Consider the following 20976-nt stretch of genomic DNA (forward strand, 5'->3'; position numbering starts at 1 on the left):
CAGCGATTGAGTGAATAAGTATTATCATTTATTAATTACCTGGCATCGGGCTTAGCCAGTGAGAGTCCCAAGTCACTGTCCCTCCAGGACCTGCTCTCAGGGATCTGCCATTCTACGAAACAGACCACGCCACGTGTTCTAATGACCTGCTCCATGGGACAAACCGCCCAAAACATCGTGGTTTAGAGCAGCAGTTTTATTTGCCCCCGGTTCTGTGGGTCAGAAGTTTGCACAGGGCTCAGCCGGGCCGTTCTTCTGCCTCCTGTGGTATCCATTAAGAGCTCGGAGGAGACCAGCATCAGGGCCTGTGGCCTCTGAGGTTGCACAGATGTCGACCCTCAGAAGGGCCCTGAAGTTGAATTAATGCTCTGCTGTCACCATCTTGAAATTCTTTCCAAAGGACCTACCTTTTCATTTTACACTGGGCCCCACAAATTATTTAGGTTCTGGTTATGATCAGACAGTGGCGGAAGCTGGAACATCCAGGATAGCTTCATACACACATGCAGGGTCTCGGCAGTGTCTGCTGGGAGGCTGGAGCCCTCTCTCCCTCTCTTTACACCTTACATAAGGCTCCTTCACAGGGAAGCGGATTTGGCTCAACTGATAGATCATCCGCCTACCCTACAGGAGGTCCAGGGTTCAAACCCAGGGCTTCCTGACCTGTGTGATGAGCTGTCCCACGCACAGTGCTGATGCGTGCAAGGAGTACCATGCCACGCAGGGGTGTCCCCGCGTAGGGAAGCCCCACACGCAAGGAGTGCGCCTGTAAGGAGAGCCGCCCAGCGCAAAAAAGCTCAGCCTGCCCAGGAGTGGCACCGCACACATGGAGAGCTGACACAGCAAGATGACACAACAAAAAGAAACACAGATTCCCAGTGCTGTGGACAAGAATGCAAGTGAACACAGAACACACAGCGAATGGACACAGAGAGCAGACAATGGAGAGGGGGGTAAGGGGAGAAAAATAAATAAAAAATATATCTTTTAAAAAAAAGTTTCTTGACAGAACCACGGGGTCTCGGGAGCCAGCATTCCAAGCAGCTCAGGGAAAGCCTCAGACCACAAGGCCCAGCCTCAGGAGTTACAGTGACACTTTTGCCACATTCTGTTGGCCCAAACAAGGCATAGGATGAGCCCAGATCCAAGAGGAGGGAAGGGGGAACTGGGAAGGTCACTTTGCAATGGGGCATCTCGTGTCGACACAACGTACGTGTCCCCTATGCCCAACAGCCCTAAGTTCCCTAGAGGACAAGACAAGGATGTGTCTGCTACTTGTGCCTCTTACCCTCCCCTGCCCTGCCCTCACTGGAGCTAGGTGACTTGGTTTGTCTCTGGCAGGGTCAGGGACCTGTTTTCTCCAGTTAGACCCGGAGCAGGACTGGAGGACAGAGGTGTGGAGCCTGAGGACCACTCTACCAAGTATGGTGGTGGGAAAAGGAATGGGCTGGCTGAACAGGTGCGGGGAGTTTGGGGTGGGTGGTGAGCAGTGAGGACAACTGGAAAGAGCCATCCAAAGCAGCTACAGAACTTTGCTGCTCACAGTAGGGTCCCCAGTAGCCTTAGCATCGCCTGGGAACGTGTTAGAAATGCAGAATCTAAGGACCCAGCCCAGATCTACGGAGTAGGGACCTGCAGGTGAACAAGGTCCCCAGGTGGTTCATGTGCACGTTCAAGTTTGAGGAGTCCTGGTAGATTCTCCACCTTGGTTGCACTTGGAATCACTGGGAGGCCCTTACCGTTCACACGGCTCAGGCCAGACCCCAACCACCTAAACGAGCATCTCTGAGCTGAGGCCCCTCCGTGAGGATACTTTGTTCCCTGGTGAGTGAGGAAGCCAAACTCCAAACTCTTCCTGACTCAGGACTCCCCAGGGATGAGCCCCCACGTGGCTCTTCTCAGGAGAGAGGGAGCCAGGGCTGGCCCCGACACCATCTCAGGGAGCTTCCGGGGGGTCGGATCCTCCCAAGTCTTCAGGAACTTGCAGACCCTGGTTTTCCCAGGTTATTCTCTGGTCCCTGGGGCTCTGAGCCCAGCCCTTGCTCCCCCTTCCCATGCCTGCCCCCACGTTTGAAGCCAGGACTCCAAGGGGGCAGTTTTCCATGCAAGTGTGAACAGCAAACAAAGCAGGCTGGACACAAACAAGGGCACTTCCTAACAGGAACCTTGGTTTGGTGCTGAATAAACAGCCACCACCGTCCCCTCTTCAGCCCTCCACCCCCAGGGGCCTGCAGGGAGGCCTCTGCACCTGGCCCGGGTGAGGAGCTTTCCCAGGGACACCCAGCTCCCCTTCCCCCACAGCCCTCCCCTTGGACTCAACCTCCCCAGCCCAAGAAGGGGGCAAAGGCTATGGACAACTCCAGAAACCCACTGGTGGAAGAGCCTTAAAAAGTTGACAAGGGCCCCGTGAGTTGGGTACACTTTATTTTTGTTACGGCTGTATGGTAAATGGATGTTCTGATCACATAATTTCCTCCAGAATGACGGGTGGTGCTGAGTTGAATGAAAGAGTGATGATATCTTTTAAACAATGTTTCCAAGGGGACAAGGGAAGGCCTGTGCCAAGTCCGTCCCCTTGCCCCACACCACCCGACACCCACCTGCGACGCATCATCATCATCATCTTCATCATCTCTATTTTTCATTCCTTCTTCCTCTCCCCTCTCCCACTCTATCTGCTTATGAGGCCCCTGCAAAAATCTCACAAATCCTATCCCAATTCTCCTTGCGTCTTTCCCTGAGAATATCCTTGAGCTTCAGGACCACCAGGCCTGGTTCAGATGGTGAGGAAGCTGAGAGAGGGGTTGAAGTCAAAGGCAGGCAGTGATTTTTTTTTTTTTTGGAGGTACTGGGAATTGAACCCAGGACCTCATACGTGGGAAGCAGGTGCTCAACCACTGAGCTACATCCACTCCCCAGGCAGTGGTTTTTTTTAAAAAGAATGTACACCTTTGTTCTCCCCTTCTACTGGTGTTGGAAGTTCTGCTTTCCTGCAGGCTGGTAATGCCAGTTAGGATCAGTTCAAAAGAGTTATTCCTTAAAAGAATTTATTCTTACGTGCTCTTCCACCCCTACCCCCTCCCCACTCACCCCCAAAGGAACAAGCTTCTCTTCCCCTCGAAGAGCTGTGGGCACAGAGGAGAAATCAGTTCAAGTCAATTCCACTTCAGCCAGCTTAATTGTCACCCTCCCTGTGGGACTCAGAGTGAGACGGACCTGGGTGGGATTTGGCAGCTCCCTATCTGTGAAGCAAATCCCTTTCCTCTCCGGGACCCATTTTCCTCCTCCGTGAAATGGGAATAACAGTCCGGCCGTGGGAGCGACCACGGGCCTGGCGCCCCAAGGACCGGGCCTCTTGCTGGTCTCTTCCTTCAGAAGCTGCAGGAATAAGGGAGGAAGAGGATGCGATTCGGCAAATACCCGTGCTCCTACTATGTGCTAGGCACCGTGGTCGTTCGGGCTGGTGAAAGAAAGGACCGACGGCGTGCCAGCCTGGGTTTCGGGTTGTCGTGGGGGGTGGGAGGAGTGAGCGGGAAGCTCAGAGGCCCAGAGCTCTGTCCTGTGGGTGCACCACTCCGCTGCGAGCGGGCCTCCAGCGCCTTCCTTCCCTGTGCGATGAAGGGCTTGGCTGGCGCGCTGGAAGGTCCCGCCAGCTCCGGGCGCTCCCCCGCGGAGAGAAACGCCCGAACCTCCCGGCGAGGGGGTCGTGTGCGGGTCCTCGCCCTTCCTCTCTGACTTCCCTCGTCCCTCTGACTTGGCCTGTCCTTGAAGGTGGGAGGCCCCGAGAGCTCCGTCCTAGCCCTCTTTTTTTTTTTTTTTTTAGGCGGTACCGGGACTTGAACCCGGGATCTCGGGCGTGTGAAGCAGGCTCTCCTCCCTTCTCACACGCCCGTGCCTTCTGCAGGCTCTCCCCTCTTGGAGGTTTCTGCAGAGGACAGCCTGCTCCAAGGAGCCTGGCTGGGTCTCCGAAGTCCTGCCGAATCTCTGGGGCTGTGGCACTCCCTAGCATGTGTCCCTCGAGTTTGGCGCTTGCCTGAGTTAGTCGCTCCGCCCATCGCCCCCCACGAGGGTGTGAGTCCCCCATGGGCAGAAACTGGATTCCTCTTTCCTCTTTGTACCCCTCATAAAACCCAGCTCATAGGCCTCAACAAATAAATGCTTGTTGACTTCGGTCTAATTGGAGAGCATGGGATTTCAGGGAAAGTCTTTAAAGCGGCTACATAAGAAAAGGGAAGCCCTAGGGGAGCAGTGTGGGTTAGCGCCCCGGCTCCTCTCCCTGCGCTGCGGGGAGGGAGGAACAAACAGTCCTGTTTGCTCCTGGCCCGCAGGTGCCGGGGTGCAGGGAGGGGCAGGGGTGGGCCGGAGCAGCCCAGGCCGGGGAGGAGGTGGGGGGCTACCCCCACGGCAGCCCCCAGGCGCTCGCCCGGCAGCCGGACCTGACTTGGGCATGACGCGTGCAGCTGCCACCTTCAGCTCCTAAGACCTGCCTGTCACCACGCGGCCCCTTCCTTCTAGATGAAAAAGCTTCCCTTTGGAAAGATGAGAGTGGGGTGGGGGGGTGTCTCTGCCAAAGAGCAGTTGAAAAGGAGGAGTGGATAAGGATTCATTGGTCTTTGGGAGGAAGTATAGCGAAGGGGCTCCCTTCCTAGTCCCCGCCCCCAGGCGCTCCAGGCTGAAAGCATTGGTGCCTGCGGTTTCCCTCCATCCAGAGAAACTTGTTGGCTACCTAAGGGATAGCACCCAGGTGCAACACTTCAGTGATCAGTAAACATTAGCAAGTATTATTCCTACTCCCACCTTTCCCACCTTCTCCCTCTACTGTTCACCTGCATATTTATGGGTTCAGGCAAAAAGGGAGGGAGAGCCCCTTAGTGGGGACAGAACTGAGTTGGGAAGGGAGGAGGAGTTTGGCTGGGGAGACAGTTGGAGGGCTCCTGCACAAGCACTTCTGAACTAATACTTTTTAGTTTGGCCAGCTGAGTCCCTGGCCCTGTGCTAGGCTCTAGCCTACAGCAGATAACAAGGACCATGTGAACTGTTAGAGTTTTAGAAATCAATGTAGTAATAGCCATTGCAACTAAAAAGTAAATTCATGTAAGTTTCTATTTATCAATCCCATTCATGAGACTTTTTGTACAGAAATAAGAGCACTAGAGAGAGAGAGATGGCGAGGGAGAATTTCAATAAACGTGTTTAACAAATATAGCTTTGACAGTGTAAAATAGTGTTTATTACAGTTCTGTTTGCAGGGGCAGAGACTACCAGCAACACGGATCCCTTCCAATAGGGGAATGGTTGAATAACTCATACTGCAGAATACCATGTGGCCATTGAAAAAGAATGAGCTGGACCTAAGCCAGGAGACTTGGAGGGGTTGCTACAATTAAATGAGAAAAGGCAGAAAAACAACTGCTTGTTCCAAGGTGAGTGCCAAAAATTAAGTTCACCAGGAAACACTGGGTTACTTTAAGTTATCTCCAGGTTTTGGGGTGTGGATGTGGCTCAAGCAGTTGAGTGCCTGCCTCCCACAGGGGAGGCTTCAGGTTCAGTTCCCAGTGCCTCCTAAAGAAAAAACAAGCAGAAAATGAGCAAAAAAACAAGCAGACAACAAGCAAAAACAATGGGCAGATGAGGGAGCCATGGGGGGGGGCAGGAAGGAGATATCTCCAGGTTTTTGATATTATAAAATAGTGCTGCAAAATATATCCTTATCCTTGAAAAGGGATATTTTAACATTTCAATACTTGTTGCCAAGTTATTCTCCAAAAAGTTGGAGTGCCCGTTTCCCTACATTTCCGTAAACGCTGGTTATTATCAGGGGTTGTGCTTGTCTGATGGGAGGCTGACTGATACAGAATTTGCAGATGTGGTTCCAGAGGAACAGAACCTTATGGACAAATTCTCTGAATTGCGTCTGGACTATCTAGAATTGACTCTGTGATGTGATTAGATTTAAAGGCAGAAATGAGCCTTTTTCCAGAGTGAAGGGGTCACTGGTACTCCATGGTATGCAATGGGAAAAACAGCTGTTTAAATTTAGCACCTGTAGACAACTGTAATCAAATGCCTATAGAAGTCAAAGCTTTAATTGGCCAAATATTTGATTGAACATAACAGTTATAATGGCATTGGTGGGTTGTTTCTAAGTGCCCAGAAGAATTTAGGGAAAGACTATGATGAGTCAGGGCTTTGAATTCTCATCTCAAGGTCCATGTAAAAGACGTGAAAGTTTCTATGGCGGTCCATTGGACAAATTAAATTTCCAACTTCTCAGATCTCTTCTGTTAAAAGTGGGTCACTGCATGAAAGATAGAAGAAAAGACTTCTGGAAAATATTTCTTGGAAGATGTTCTGTAACAGGCACATAACAATATGACACCAATGTACAATCCATAAAAATGAAAATTGCTAAATTGGACCTCATAAAAATTTTAAGTTTGTTCTGCAAAAAAACCTGTTAAGAGGATGCAAAGATAAACTACAGATTGGGAGACAATATTTTCAAATCATCTATCCAACAGAGGGCTTGTATGTAGACTTCATAAAGAACCCTCAAAACTCAACATTTAAAAAATAATCAAGCAATCCAATTAGAAAACAAGCAAAAGACATACAAAGCTTTTTATCAAAGAGGCTATACAGATGACAAATAAGCACATGAAAAGATGTTCAACATCACTTGCCATTAGGGAAGTGCAAACTTAGAACACACATAGATATCTACACACCTCTCAGAAGAGCTTAATTTAAAAATAAAAATAGTGGGAAGCGGATGTGGCTCAAGTGATAAGGCCTCCGCCTACCATATGGGAGGACCCAGGTTCATTCCCTGGGACCTCCTGGTGAAAAAGAAGAGAAAGCGTGCCTGCACGGTGAGCCGGTGCCACGTAGTGAGCAGAGTGCCCATGTGAGTGTCCGTGCGGTGAGCTGAGTCCCCACGTGGGGAGCCAGTGCTTGTGCAAGTGAGTCACACAGCAAGATGATGACTCAACAAAAAAGAGACAAAGGGGAGAGTCAAAGTGAAGTGCAGCAGAGACCAGGAACTGAGGCGGCACAATTGACAGGGAACCTCTCTTCATGTCAGAGGTCACCAGGATTCTCCCAGAGGAGAAAGATGAAAAGAGAAGACAAAAAAGAGAAATAGGTACAGAAGATCACACAGTGAATGGAAACAGAGAGCAAAAACAGCAGGGCAGGGGTGGGGGAAGGGAAAATAAATAAATAAAATCTTTTAAAAAATTAAACAATAAAAATAGTGATACATCAAATGCTGGAGAGGATTGTGGAGAAACTGATCACCTATATATTTCTGGTGGAAAATAGTTGGTAGTTATCTTTCAAAACTGAAAATGGACTTATACTACGACCTAGCAATTGCACCCTGGGCATATGTCCCAAATAAATGAAAACTTATTTTCATGCAGAAATGTGTTCACAAATGTTCATAACTGCTTTATTTGTAATAGCCCCAAACTGGAAACGGAAATGTCATTCAGTGGGTGAAAGGTTAACAAATTGTGGTACATCCATTCCATAGAATACTACTCAGAATACAACTTGGATGAACCTCAAGGAAATTATGCTGAGTGTGAAAAGCCAATCTCAAAAGGAGACATACTGGGGAGCAGATGTGACTCAAGCAGTTGAGTGCCTGCCTCCCACATGGGAGGTCCTGGGTTTGGCATCTAGTGCCTCCTAAAGAAGACAAACAATGAGCAGATATCTTAGGCACAAACAACAAACCAAAAACAACAACAACAAGGGATTGTGAGAAGATGGTGTCAGATTAGGCCCAGCTCTCTCACAAAAACAATGGAGAAAGAGCCAAAAGCTACCCAAGGGACTTGCTTTGGGGGTCAGCAGACCATGACAGTACTTCACAACTCCCAGAAGAGTGAGGGACAGAGAGACAAAGAAACCAAAACAACAAACTGTGAGTTACTAAACCTCCTGGCTGCTAGGAAGGGCTCTCCTCCCCCACCCCCAAGATATGCAGTATGGGTAAAACCCCTGTCTACCTGCAGCTGACTGAGAGGGAGCAGACCTCTTTCTCCCTATCACCTGTTACAAGGGAAAAGGGAGGGGGACTTGGGGGCTTTTCTTCAGTGAATTTGGCCAGCGGAGTCTGCTTTGAATCTCAGCTCTGGCCAGATAAAAACAATGGAAAACCTAGAGAGATACACTTCTGTGGAAAGGTGAGCCTATGAGCACCATCTGCTGACCATCCTGGAAATTACATGAACAAAACCTGCTTTTAGAGCTCTCTTTACCCCACCCCTGGGAGAAAGTCTGTGTCCCATTAGTGAGTCCCTGGCATGACTTTGATAACTTAAGCTGGGCAATTTTAAAGTCTTAGGATAAGTTGAACAAAATATCAAAGAAGAGCTGTGAAAAAATAATAACAATAGGCAAGAGAGAGAATTGGCCATCAGAATAAATTCACCAACATATCAGATGCCTAGATATCAGCAAAAAATTGCAAGCCATACTAGGTAACAAGAAGGGATGGCCCAGCCAAAGGAACAAACCAAATATCCTCAAGAGATTCAGTGTTTAATCAACTGATTTAATTGATTGACAATTAATCTATGATAATCACATAACTATTCTAAGTCAATTTAAAGAACTGAAAGAAGTAAGCAGAATTGGCTCCACTGATAGAGCATCCTCCTACCACATGGGAGGTCCAGGGTTCAAACTCAGGGCTTCCTGACCCACATGGTGAGCTGGCCCATGCACAGTGCTCATGCGCACAAGGAGTGCTGTGCCATGCAGGGGTGTCCCCTACATAGGGGAGCCCCATGCACGAGGAGTGTGCCCCATAAGGAGAGCCACCCCATGCAAACAAAGCACAGCCTGCCCAGGAGTGTGCTGCACACACGGAGAGCTGACACAGCAAGATAATGTAACAAAAAAGAGACACAGATTCCCAGTGCTGCTGACAAGAATGCAAGTGCACACAGAAGAACATACAGCAAATGGACACAGAGAATGACAATAGGGGTGGGGAAAGGAAGAGAAATAAATTTAAAAAGTAAATCTTTAAAAAAATAAAGAACTGAAAGCAAATATGACTATAGAGGTAAGAAATATTAAGAAGATACTGGTGAACATAAAGAACAATTTGAAAGTCTGCAAGAAAAGTAACAGACCTTATGGGAATGAAAGACATGATGGATGACATTAAAAATACATGAGTAGCACATAAGAGCAGATTTGAATTGCTTGAAGACAGAATTAGTGATTTTTGAAGACAGAACATCTGAACTGGAAAAGAGAGGAGGAAAGAAAGAGAAGAAAATGGGGGAAAAAAATGAAACAGGGTCTCAGGGAATTAAATGAGAAAATGAAACACAAAATCATATGCATTATTGGTGTTCCAGAAGGAGAAGAAAATAGAAAAGGGGCAGAAAGAATATTTGAGGAAGTAACAACTGAAAACTTCCCTATCCTTATGAAAGACATAAATATCAATATCCAAGAAGGACAATGTACCCCAAACAGAATGAACATGAATAGACCTGCCCTGAGATACCTAATATTCAGAATAACAAATAGAGATAAAGAGAAGATTTTGAAAGCAGCAAGAGAAAAACAAAGTATTACAAACAAGGGAAACTTAATAAGATTAAGTGCTGACCTCTCATCAGAAACCATAGAGAAGAGAAGAAAGTGGTATGATATATTTAAGGTTTTGAAAGACAAAACCTGCCAGCCAAGAATTCTGGACCTGGCAAAGCTGTCCATCAAAAATGAAAAGGAGTTCAAAGTCTTTACAGACAAAAAAAAACTAATAGAATATGTTACCAAAAGACCAGAATTACAAGAGCTACCAAAGGGAGTGCTACAGTCTGAAAGGAAAAAACAAGGGTGAGAGACTTGGAGAAGGGGGTAGAAATGAAGATTATTAGAAAGCGTAAAAAAGATAGACTACAGTACAATATGACAACAGAAAGCCAAAGTCAAAATGGATGAAGTAAGTAATGCCTTACAGTTATGACATTGAATGTTAATGTCTTGAACTCCCCAATCAAAAGACACAGATAGATAGAATGGATAAAAAAATATGAGCCATCCATATGTTGTCTACAAGAGACTCACTTTAGATGTAATGACACAACCAGGTTAAAAGTGAAAGATTGCGGGAAGTGGACATGGCTCACTGATAGAGCATCTGCCTACCATATGGAAGGGTCCAAGGTTTGATACCCAGGGCCTCCTGACCTGTGTGGTGAGCTGGCCCACATGCAGAGTTGCTGCATGCAAGAAGTGCTGTGCCATGCAGGGGTGCCCCATGTGCAAGGAGCATGCCCTGCAAGGAGAGCCACCCTGTGTGAAAAAAGTGCACCCTGCCCAGGAGTGGCACCACACATATGGAGACCTGTCACATCAAGATGACGCAACATAAAAGAGACGCAGTTTCCTGGTGCCACCGAGGGTATAAGCAGACACAGAAGAACACACAGTGAATGGACACAGAGAGCAGACAATGGGAAGGGGGGAACAGGGAGAGAAATAAATAAAATAAATCTTAAAAAAAAAAGTGAAAGATTGGTAAAAGACATTCCATGCAAATAGTAATCAAAATAGAGGTGGAGTAGTGCTACTAATTTGGGACAAAATAGGTGTTTTTGTTTTTTTTTCAAAATCAGACAAAATAGATTTTAAATGTAAAACTGTTGTAAGGGATGAAGAAGGTCATTATATATTAATAAAAGGGGCAATTCAACAATAAGAAATAACTATTCTAAATATTTATGTACCTAACCTCAGTGCCTCAAGATACATGAGGCATACACTGGCAAAGCTGAAGGGAGAAATAGATGTCTGTACAACAATAGTTGGAGACTTCAGTACACCACTCTCAGTATTGGATAGAACATCTGGAGAGAAGATAAATAAAGCAACAGAGACCTTGAATAATATGATATATGAACTAGACCTAACAGACATCTATAGAGCATTACACCCTAAAACAGTAGGTTATACATTCTTTTCAAGTGCTCATGGATCATTCTCTAAGATAGACCATATGTTAAGTCACAAGACAAATCTCAATACATTTAAAAAGATTGAAGTTATACAAATCACTTTTTCTGATCATAATGGAATGAAGCTAGAAATCAATAATGGATGGAAAAGGGGAAAATGCATAAATACATGGAGATTAAACAACAAACCCTTAAACAATAAGTGGGTCAAAGAAGAAATTGCAAGAGAATTCAGCAAATATCTTGTGATGAATGAAAATGAGAAAACAACATATCAAAACCTATGGGAGGCAAAAAAACACAACCTATGGGACACTGCAAAAGCAGTGCTGAGAAAGAAATTTATAGCCCTCAATGCTTACACTATTTGCTGATGACATGATCCTATATCCAGAAAATCCTGAAAAATACACAACAAAGCTACTAGAATTAATAGACAAGTTCAGCAAAGAGGCAGTATACAAGATTAATACACAAAATTCAATAGCATTTCTATACACTACTGATGTGTGATCTGAGATGGAAATCAGAAAAAAATTCCATTTATAATAGCGACTAAAACAATCAAATATTTAGGAATAAATTTAACCAAGGACATAAAGGACCTGTATTCAGAAAACTACAAAATATTGCTAAAAGAAATCAAAGAAGACTTAAATAAATGGAAGGATATTCCATGTTCATGGATTGGAAGACTAAATATTGTTATGATGTCAATTCTACCCAAACTGATTTACAAATTCAATGCATCCCAATAAAAATCCCAACAGCTTTTTTTTTGCATAAATCGAAAAGCCAAAATCAAATTTATCTGGAAGGGCAAGGGGTCCTGAATAGTCAAAAATGTATTTAAAAAGAAGAACAAAGTTGGAGGACTCTCACTTTCTGACTTTAAAGCATATTACTTAGCTACAGTGGTAAAAACAACATGGTACTGGCGTAAGGACAAACAGATTGACCCATGGAAACAAATCAAGAACTCGGAAATTGACCCTCACACCTATAGTCAAGTGATTTTTGACAAGGCTATTAAGCCCATACAGCGGGGCTAGAACAGTCTGTTCAACAAATGGTGCTGGGAGAACTGGATAACCATATCCAGAAGAAAGAAAGAAGACCCCTACCTCACACCTTATACAAAAATTAATTCAAAATGGATCAAGGCCTTAAATATAAAAACAACAACCATAAAACACCTAGAAGAGAATGTAGGGAAATGTCTTCAAGATCTTGTTGTAAAAGAAAAAGAAAAAAAGTTCTTGTGGTAAGTGGTAGTTTCTTAAACTTTCACCCAAAGCATGAACAGCAAAAGAAAAAAATAGATAAATGGGACCTCCTCAATATTCAGTACTTTTGCACCTCAAAAGATTTTGTCAAAAGGGTGAAAGGCAGCTGATTCAATGGGAGAAAATATTTGGCAGTCACATATATGATAAGGGTTTAATATCCATGATATATAAGGAGATCATACAACTCAACAATAAAAAGACAAACTATCAGATTAAAAAATGGGCAAAAGACTTGAAAAGACAACAGTCCAAAGAAGAAATACAAATGGTGAAGAAGCACATGAAAAAGTGTACAATATCACTAGTGATTAGGAAAATGCAAATAAAAATTACAATGACGTGTCATTTCATACCTATTAGACTGACTGCTATTAAAAAGTCAAAAAACTCTAAATGTTGGAGAGGATGTGGAGAGATAGGAACACTCATTCACTGTTGGTGGGAAGGTAGAATGTACATCAACTGTAGAGAACTTTTTGGCAGTTCCTAAGGAAGTTGAATATAGACTTTTGATGGGACTTAGCAATACCACTACTGGGTATATACCCAGAAGAACTGAAAACAGTGACATGAGTAGGTGCCTGCACACTGATGTTCATAGCAGTGGTATTCACAATAGCCAAAGTTGGAAACAACCCAGTGTCTATCAACTTATGAATGGTGTAGCAGTTTGATATTATTTATGAATTGCAAAAAGAAATATAGATTATGTATGTGTAAACTGGTCGGTTCCTCTGGCATGATAACCCTTTGATTATAGTAGATTCAGCTGAGAAGTCTGATTAAATTATGTTAAGATTAGGGCCCTGATGCAACCATATCATTAGAGTGCAACTCAGCATCAAGTCCTAGTCCCCTTGGGGATTAAACAGATGCCCACACAGAAGTAAAGACATAGAGAAGGAGAACCTACAGAAGCAGATACGCAAGACGAGAGAGTGCTCCATAGACATGGCCCTGGGAAGAGAGGTGAACCTGACAGTCTACAGCTGACCTTGTGGAGAGACCAGAGCAGCTGAGCCTGGAAAGAAATGAGCCCCAGAGAGAGTGATGAGCCTTATGCCTGGCTACGGCTGAGATCGGAAGAAGTTAATATCAGACCAAAAAAGCCTTAAAAGAAAGGACGGCTGAGCCCTGCAGCCATTGCCCACCATCTTGCTTCAGCACATGGCAAATGACTTTGGATGTGAAGGTAGCCTTTATGGTTCCTTGAGTTGGACTCTTTAGGGCCTTGTGACTGAAAGCTTCTACCCCAAATAAATACCCTTTATAAAAGCCAATAGAGTTGTGGTACTTTGCATCAGCACCCCTTTGACTGAATAATACAAATGGATAACCAAATTTTGGAGTATACACATGATGGAATATTATGCAGTGGTAAGAAGTGAAGTCATGAAACATATGACAACATGGAGGACATTAGGTTGAGTGAAGTGAGCCAGACACAAAAGGACAAATACAGTATGATTGTCCAATTATGAGCTAAATATATTTTACGTGAACTATAAATATATTATGTGAAATATGAATATGGGAAGAATTGTATGTATGATTGTTTTTCTTTGAAGCTGAACAAATGTAAGTTAATACTACAAAATGTTAATATCAGACAAAAAAAAAAAACACATTATACTAAGTCAAAGAGACCAGATACAAAGTACTACATATGGTATGATTCCACTTATATGAAATATAAATATAAATCAATTTATAAAGGTAAAAAACCACAATGAGCAGACAATGAGAAAAAACAGCAAGCAGACAATAGGCAAAAACAATGAACAGAACAACGAGCAAACAATGAGCAGACAACAACCAAACAATGAGCAAAAATAAAACAAGCTGGGAGCAAATATGACTCAAGCAGTTGAGCACCCACCTCCCACACAGGAGGTCCCAGGTTCAGTTCCTGGTACCTCCTAAAGAAAAAATGATCAGACAAGCAGACAATGGGCAAAAAAACAATGAGTACACACAATGAGCACAAACAATGAGCAAACAGAAAAAGGAGCCATCTTGGGGGGGGGCAAAGACATACTGTGAGATTCCATTTATGCAATAATTGTGAAATAACATAATCATAGACATGGAGAACAGATTTGTGGCTGCCAGGGGTTAGGGATGTAGGGTGAGGGGTTGCTATAAAGGGGTGGCTTGAGAGAGCCAGTTACCTGATCCTACACAATTTCATAGAACTACACACACACACACACAAACACATGTATAACTGGTGAAATCTGAATAAGCTGTATGGACTGAGCCAATGTCAGTTTCCTGCTTTTTGTATTATACTATAATTATGCAAGATGTTAACCTAAGAGTAGGCTGGTGAAGGGTGCACAGACCTCCCTGTACATTTTTTTGCATCTTACTGTGAATATATAATTACCTCAAAATGAAAAATGAAAAAAAATTGGGTCGTTAAGTCAGAAGGAATGAGACCCTGAAAATTGGAGTAGAGACATCAATGGACAGACTCCAATGACTCTGGGGCCCCTAAATTCTGCTGAACCACCATTTCCAGCAGCAGCAGCCCTTCCACTCTTACCTGAGGAAGTCAGTCTCCCCTTGTCTGAAGAACCCGCGATGGCTTTCCCTGAGGCAGCGGCCCTGCTTCTTTCTTCTCAGGATCCACCTCCACCACCTCCTGTTGCTGGTAAACTTAAGTCTAAATAGGCTCCAAAGGGTAAGTACAAAGGCACAGCCAGGGGAAGGTGTGGTACACACGAAACGAGTGCCTGCTTGGGTTAATGTATCTTGACAGAAATTTGGGGAAATGTGTGGAAATGGATCCCAAAGGTGTGGGATCAAGGTGGAAGGAATATAAAGTCAGATTAGGCTGGATTTATTGATCAGGACTCACTAAGTAGAGATTCTGATTCAATGTGTTAGCTTAAGTGAGTCTAAGTTTGCTTAGTTGGTTGTTTGAAATCTGGAGGTGGAAATGCCGGAACGTCTTTGGTAGCAGAGGCCAGGGGAGATTGTCACACTAGAGTGGATGTATCACCTAAGACCTGTTTACCTGCCGCCTAAATATGTGCCCAGGAAGGTCCTGAGGACACTCCCTTCACCAAGAAACACATCTGTGAGGGGAGCCCTGACATCCTCGAAGAGCTCGTGGGGTGGCTATTTTCTGTAGGCTAGAAATGACCATAGGAACTTGTGCCTTTGAACTGGCTTCCCAGATTCAGTGGGGACCACTCGGTCCCAGGTTGGCAGGGCCTAACAGTGGTGTGTAATCACCAAGCACAGAGTAGGTATGGTCCTGCGATGGGCGCATGGTAGATGTGGCTTTGATGGGCAGGAGGGTGATTGCGCCTCGACTTAGTCACATGGACTCCCACTGAGCAAGGCCACCGCTGAGTGCCCGGCCTGCCAACCGCAGGGACCAACACATTCTCAGGAAGTCAGCCACTGGAGGCGGTCTGCTTACAAAACACGGGGCAGTGCTTTGTTCTCACTGGCAAATCCGTTTTCTCTGGTATGGGCTTGCCTTCCCGGCCCACAATGCTTCTGCCACAATAGCCATCCATGAATGAATAGAATGACTTATGTACTACCATGGCATTTCCTGTAGCATTACTTCTCACCAAATAATTGAGTTAACAGCAAATGAAGCACAGCAGTGGACTCAGGCTCACAGGATCCGCTGGTGTTACCATATTCCCCGTTACCCTCAAGCAGCTGGTCTAACGGAACAACAGAATGGCCTTTAAAAAAACAAAGATTTATTTATTTACTTCTCCTCTTCCGCCCCCCCTCCCCCTTGTTTGCACTCATTGTGTCTGTTTGTTTTCCTCATTTCTTTAGGAGGCCCTGAGAACTGAATCCGAGACCTCTGATGTGGGAGGGAGGTGCCTAATCACTCGAGCCACCTCTGTTCCCTGCTTTTTCTTCTTGTGTCTCTTCTTGTGTCATCTTATTGTGTCAGCTTGCCGCACCTGCCCATCCACACCAGTTCATTCTCTTCTTTAGAAGGTACTGGGACCCGAACCAGGAACCTTCCTTGTGGTAGGCGGGAGCTCAATCGCTTGAGCCACAACTACTTCCCTAGAATGGCTTTTAAAGACAGATTTGGCACCTTGCAGGACTTGGGTAATGTCCTTCAGGATACAGGATGTGAGCTAAATCAGCAACCCACATTTGCTAATGTTTCTCCAAGGCAGGATTCGTGGATCTAGGAAGCAGGTCTTAGAAATGAGAATGGCTCCCCTCAATCTAACACCTGATGGGACTCTAGCAAATTTTTGCTTCCTTTCTCTGCATCTTTGGGCTCTACTGATCTAGAGATACTAGTTCCATAGAAAGAAATCCTTTCACAGGGGCACAGCAGTGGTTGCATAGAACTGGGAGTTGAAGCTGCTCCTGGCTACTCTCGACTCCTTTTACCAGTGAATCTGTAGGCAAAGAAGAGGCTGCTGGAGCGAGTGCAGCTCAGTGGTTGAGAGTCTGCTTCCCATGCAGGAGGTCTCGGGTTCAATCACCGGTAACTCCTAAGGGGAAAAGAAAAAGGCTCCTGGACTGCCTGGGGTGCTTGACCCTGACTATCAAGGGGAGAATAGGGAGCCTTTCGGCATTCCCATGTCCTGTGATTAAAGTCGATGGCCAGACCCTTCAGGAATAAAGGTCACCCCACCATGCAAAGATTACGGAGTGGGGGGTGCAAGAAGGTAGTTATAAATACCAGCTAAAACAGCACGACCAGGGGCAGAAATGAGGACTGAAACTTTTTTTTTTTTAAGATTTATTTTCTTATTTATTTCTCTCCCCTCCACCCCTTGTCAGCTCTCTGTGTCCATTTGCTGTGTGTTCTTCTTTTCCACTTGTATTCTTGTCGGCAGCACCGGGAATCTGTGTCTCTCTTTGTTCTGTCATCTTGCTGCATCAGCTCTCCGTGTATGCGGTGCAGTGCCTCTCCTGGGCAGGCTGCGCTTTCTTCACACGGGGCAGCTCTCCTCGAGGGGCGCACTCCTTGCATGTGGGGTTCCCCTATGCGGGGCACACGCCTGTGTGGCACGGCATTCCTTGCGCGCATCAGCACTGCATGTGGGCCAGCTCACCACACGGGTCAAGAGGCCCTGGATTTGAACCCTGGACCTCCAAGTGATAGGCAGACACTTTATCAGTTGAGCCAAATCCGCTTCCCAGGACTGAAACTTTTCTTCCTTATTTTGATGTGAATATTTTAGTGTTTATATTAATCAACTTTTTCCTTCCCCTCTCTCATTCCTCTACCACCTACTATAAGCTTTGTTCACAGCAGTTCCCACTATATGTCAGTGTTTACAAAGGGGGAATGTGCCTCAGCCAGAAGAGAAATGAACATCACCCAATGGTGAATAAACGGGCTTTGTCTCCTCTTTTTTTGGGAGCGTGGGGGTTGGCTAGGTATTTACTTTTTCTTTTCCGAATGGATTACCAGTTGATCTGGCATGTTTTCATTGTGCAGAGGATAGTTGCATCACGGTAGGCAGAACCATGATTTTGCCACATTCTTTGAAGTTAAGTATGGATGCCAAGGTGACAAGGGGCGGCCTGCAGCGGCGTTGTACTGTGTCAGCTTAGCTACACTGGAACTGCATGTCCCAGAACTCCCTCCCCTCTGTGTTCCTAGGCTAGGGTTGGTCACCGGGGAAATCTGCCTGATAGCCGGAAAGCAGAAGTGAGCAGAAGTGAGCAGCCGGGCTTACCCCTGGCAGGTCCCTGCAGGGTCAGGTGCGTTTGCGGCTCGAGCACACTGTCACGGACCTCTTGGCTCACATTCTTGGTGTGAGTAGCAGCCAAGTCCACAGTTCTTTCCGCTCCCACTGAATCTCCTCCTTCAGCTTCTCCCACTCATGGGCTCAGTATGTTTTTAGTTCGGGGATGAGGACACCAGATTCTCCTACAGGTCATCTCCATCATCAAAATTGGAGGCTCAGAGGTAGTGAGAGACAGAGGTGGGTTCCAGTTTCTCTTTGTGAATTTCAGCTTTTCCTGGCAGCCTCCAGTTTCCTTACAGGACGTCAGTTCTCAGCAGCAGAGGCAGAAGCAGGAGCAGGAGGTCTACGTCAATTGCTTAACTAACTCTCCTTAGTTTGTAAGGTTAAATTCCCATAATAAACTCCTTATTCCATGTCACTCCTAGTGGTTCTGCTCTTCTGATCAAACCCTGCCATCTCTGTGGGTTATAAATATCTTCTCGTAGTTTGTTGCTTGTCACTTTCCTTCTTTATGGTTTTTATTGACGTTTTTGGTTCTCTCGCCCCCATGGCTGCCTCGTCTGTGTGCTGGTTGTTTTGCTTTTTGGCTGCTCGTTTTTTTTTTTTTTTGCTTGACGTCTGCTCCCTGTCTGCTGGTGTTTTGTTTGTCTTCTTTAGGAGGCACCGGGAACAAAACCTGGGACCTCCCGTGAGGGAGGTGGGCATTCAACTGCTTGAGCCACATTCACTCCTGTACAGACGTTTTAAATAGGTATGCAGCAAAAGTTATTGGGTGTGTTTCTTGTATTTAAGAAATTCTTCCTTATCCTGAGGTCATAAAGTTATGCTCCTATATTTTCTTCAAAATTTTTTGAAATTTTGCGGGTTTTTTTTGCATTTAGATTTTTTAACCCCGTATTATGTATGTATGTATGCATTTATATGTAGGAGGTACTGGGGATTGAACCCAGGATCTTGGACATGGGAAGCAGGCACTCAACCACTTGAGCTACATCTGCTCCTGTATAATTTATTTTTGTGAATGATGTGAGATAGGAATCTACTCTTTTCTTTTTCCATATGTACTAATATTTGACTAGTCCATTCTTTCCCACTGATGTGTAGTGCCTCCTTAGTCAGACATAAGGTTTCCTATGTGCCTGTGTCTGTTTCTGGGCTCTCTGTTCTGTTCCACTGGACCATTCGTCTTTCTCTATGCTATCACACTCTCTTTATTACTATAGTTTATTAAGTGTTGGTATCTGGTAATGCAAGTTCCTTCACCTTGTTCATCTTATTCACATGTCTTAAGACAGTCTTGACACTTTGTTCCACAAGTTTTCAATCAGTTTTCAAGTTCCACAATTCTATTGTTTCTTTTCTAATATAATTACACTTAAGTTTTAAGTTAATTCTGGGGAAATTGTCATCTTCTGATATTGAGTCTTCCCATTCATTTATTCAAGTCTTATTTTATGTTCTTCAATAGGCTTCTGCACATCTTTTAAGGTACATCCTACGTACCTTACAGCTTTTGTTGCAGTTATGAATGGTGTATTAGTCAGCCATAGGGGTGCTGATGCAAAATGCCAGAAATGAGTTGGTTTTTATAAAGGGTACTTATTTAGGGTCGGAGCTTACAGATACCAGGCCATAAAGCATAAGTTACTTCCCTCACCAAAGTCTATTTGGAGCAAGATGGCTGCCGATGTCTGTGAGGGTTCAGGCTTCCTGGGTTCCTCTTTTCCAGGGTCTTGCTTCTGTTTGCTTTATTTATTTTTTTTTTTTTAAAGATTTATTTATTTATTTTAATTTCCCCCCCTCCCCTGGTTGTCTGTTCTTGGTGTCCATTTGTTGGATCTTGTTTCTTTGTCTGCTTTTGTTTCTTTGTCCGCTTCTGTTGTCGTCAGCAGCACGGGAAGGGTGGGCGGCGCCATTCCTGGGCAGGCTGCTCTTCCTTTTCACGCTGGCCGGCTTTCCTCACGGGCGCACTCCTTGCGCGTGGGGCTTCCCCACGCGGGGGACGCCCTTGCGTGGCACGGCACTCCTTGCGCGCATCAGCACTGCGCATGGGCCAGCTCCACACAGGTCGAGGAGGCCCGGGGTTTGAACCGTGGACCTCCCATGTGGTAGACGGACTCCCTAACCACTGGGCCAAAGTCCGTTTCCCTCTGTTTGCTTTATGAGCTTACTTCCTGGGGCTCCAGCTAAAGGTTTCAGCATTAAACTCCAACATCAAAAACCCTTAACTCTGTCCTTCACCATCCTTTTATCTTGGTGGGTGGGGACTCAATGCCCTACTGGCACAAGAGAGTTTCATAATTATTTAATCAAGTAATCCTATGAATCTGATATAATCTAATATGCCCAGAGAAAAAGATCTGTTTACAAACATAATCCAGTAATTTTTTTTGGAATTCATCAATAATATCAAACTGCTACAAATGGGATCTAATTTTCTATTATATTTGTTAATCATATACTGACCACTACTGATTGTTGTTTTTTTTTTTTTGCTTTTTTTTAATTTAAAAAAATATGGAGGGAAACGGACTTTGGCCCAGTGGTTAGGGCGTCCGTCTACCACATGGGAGGTCCCCGGTTCAAGCCCCGGGCCTCCTTGACCCGTGTGGAGCTGGCCCATGCGCAGTGCTGATGCGCGCAAGGAGTGCCCTGCTACACAGGGGTGTCCCCCGCGTAGGGGAGCCCCACGCGCAAGGAGTGCACCCATAAGGAGAGCCGCCCAGCGCGAAGGAGGGAGCAGCCTGCCGAGGAATGGCGCCGCCCACACTTCCTGTGCCGCTGACGACAACAGAAGCGGACAAAGAAACAAGACGCAGCAAAAAGACACAGAAAAAAAACAGACAACCGGGGGAGGGGAGGGGAATTAAATAAATAAAAAATTAATCTTTAAAAAAAAAAAAGAAAAGAAACAAGACGCAGCAATAGACACCAAGAACAGACAACCAGGGGAGGGGGGGAAATTAAATAAATAAATAAATCTTTAAAAAATAT

The 20976-nt window shown here is 45.2% G+C and overlaps 1 non-coding gene across 1 annotated transcript; it reads right to left on the reverse strand.

Moving 5' to 3' along the window:
* Nucleotides 1-2840: 2840 nt before the first annotated feature.
* TRNAG-CCC (transfer RNA glycine (anticodon CCC)) lies at nucleotides 2841-2915 on the reverse strand. Its single transcript has one exon. It is a non-coding gene; the product is annotated as a tRNA-Gly (tRNA).
* Nucleotides 2916-20976: the final 18061 nt, after the last annotated feature.

The sequence above is a fragment of the Dasypus novemcinctus genome, chromosome 17 (assembly GCF_030445035.2).
Source record: "Dasypus novemcinctus isolate mDasNov1 chromosome 17, mDasNov1.1.hap2, whole genome shotgun sequence".
Lineage (NCBI taxonomy): Eukaryota > Metazoa > Chordata > Mammalia > Cingulata > Dasypodidae > Dasypus > Dasypus novemcinctus.